A 2,264-nucleotide genomic window follows, 5' to 3' on the forward strand; every position below is an offset into this window, starting at 1 on the left:
ATAAATTTTATTACTTGAAGGCTGATAAAGCTCTTAGTGATTTTGATGCATTGATAGAGGTTAAAGATGATACAGAGGTGAAAAATATGATGGATAGTTATAAGAAGTTCCCTTCGAAACCCATTGATATATACACTCTATTTCGAGATTATGATATTTTACCAAATGGACTTGGTGACGAGCTACCCGCAGTTACCGTTGATCACACTTCTAATCAACTTCAAAATCCAAATGCAACTGCAGCAACAGGTTTACTCATTTAATTTTATTTAAACAATTGATTATGTTTACTTGTTCTATGTACATAAATTCTTGTTATTATATGATTATTGTTTTACTTTTGTTTTGAAATAGGTTCCAATACAATTAAAAGAAAAACTAGAGGACTAACACGATGCTTGAAAATCACACAATTGGAGAATGGGCAAAAATTGCCAGTAGAATTTGATGAAGATGATCAAGCTATTGGTGATAATGTTACTGCATTTGTTTGGTTTTTAGGACAAACTATTAGAAGTGTGTCGTGTTGTCCATTGCAAGTGAAACAATGGAATAAGATTACCGATGCTAAGCTCGACTACATGTGGTCTACCATATTGGTACTAAAATTTATATTAAATTACATCCATTATAAAATTATTATAATTTTTTTAGTTCTATTAAGTATCATAATCTTTGTTTCTTACTTCTTTGTTAAAAGGAAAAGTTCACTTTTGAGTATTCTGATGCAAGAAAGGGAGCAATTTTCGGTCATATGAATGCATTATATAGGTATTATAGGCATAAGTTGAAGAAGAAGTACTTTGATTCAAAGGCAACTTATTCACTTCATCTCCGAAACAAGCCTAAGGATATGGATGTAAAAGATTAGAAGTATTTGGTTAATCTTTGGACAGAAAATGCATTTCAGGTATTAAAAATTCATGTAAAATTTAATAATTTATTTTATATGAATTCAGTTTCTGTTAGCTAACATAAATTCTGAAAATTTTTCATTGTTTTTCTTTAGGAGAGAAGCAACAAAAATAAGACAAATAGATGCAAGCGTTCTATGCCGCCATACACGGGGACAAAAAGCTTTGCTCGGCTGAGAGATCATATGGTATGAGTTTTTTTTATTTTATTAGTATTATAGTGTTTTATATTAATTAAATGATACATAAATAATCTCTTTTTACTGCTGTCGTTTTGTGAACTATGGCTAGAAAGAAACAAAATAGTATTTGATAATTCTAGTTTAGAGCTTGAGAAAGTTTATAATTTGATCTTTTATGGATCTTTTGTTTAGTTTAAGATGTGCCTAGCTTTCCTTATTCCTTAATCCAAATTCTTTTTAGTAGCTCAACAATCAAGAACTGGTCAACCTGTAATGGTATAAGCTAGTTGCTTGTTGTTATTCTTTGTATTCTGCTATAACTCTCAAAGTTCTAATAAAAGCTATTTTTATCAAAAAAATAATAATAATAATGCCTTTTGAAGTTTATATGATTGTTAGAACTTTTTGATATGCCATTTACTATTTTTTCTATAAATGCCTAATTAGACTCAGACTGCCGTTATTAACCTTCATTTCACACATCAAAATAAATCCCCTTTTTCTTTATGCTCATTAAAGTTAAACATGGCAATTTTTTAGTAGTATTAGATTAGACAGCAAACACCATTAATAACTCACTCATTTAATGGTGGAATTTGACCATGTTTAATATTCTAAATATAGGAATGAATTATGATTGGTCAACCCTATGAGCATCCAAACTTGTAGAGTAAATAATAATCAACAGTATTATGAATTTTAACGCTTGAATTGATATCATTAGCTGTAAAAATGTTAGCTCTTTTATACAAGTTTTGTTTATCTGCATCATATTTGTAGTTAAGTCAATTGACTCTTTTACGGAAAGTTTGGTTTTGCTTGAACTCAAATTTTTATTGATATAGATTTATGATAAACTAATACTAATTGTTATAGTTATTTGAACAGAAGAAAAAAAATGGAAAAACACCTTCTCGCTTAGAGCTTTTTCTTGAATCCAGAAAGAGAAAACAAGGCAAAGAAATTGATCCAATATCACAAGAAGCCATTGTAATACTTTTTACATATGTTTTATTTATTTCTTATGTATTTTATGCTATATTTTGATTTTTTTTAATATCAATAAATATAAATATCTCTATAGGAAAAGTTTCAGTAACTAAAAAAACAACGAGAAGAATGACAAATTTCATTGGATGATGATGCTATGTTTGCTGATGTACTTGGG

General features: G+C 28.5%; 1 long non-coding RNA gene across 1 annotated transcript; it reads left to right on the forward strand.

The window, feature by feature from the left end:
• The first annotated feature begins 870 nt into the window (after positions 1–870).
• LOC110620609 lies at positions 871–2,046 on the forward strand. The gene is made up of 3 exons (XR_002488847.2): positions 871–910; positions 1,010–1,102; positions 1,985–2,046. It is a non-coding gene; the product is annotated as an uncharacterized LOC110620609 (long non-coding RNA).
• Positions 2,047–2,264: the final 218 nt, after the last annotated feature.

This window comes from Manihot esculenta, chromosome 8 (assembly GCF_001659605.2).
Source record: "Manihot esculenta cultivar AM560-2 chromosome 8, M.esculenta_v8, whole genome shotgun sequence".
Lineage (NCBI taxonomy): Eukaryota > Viridiplantae > Streptophyta > Magnoliopsida > Malpighiales > Euphorbiaceae > Manihot > Manihot esculenta.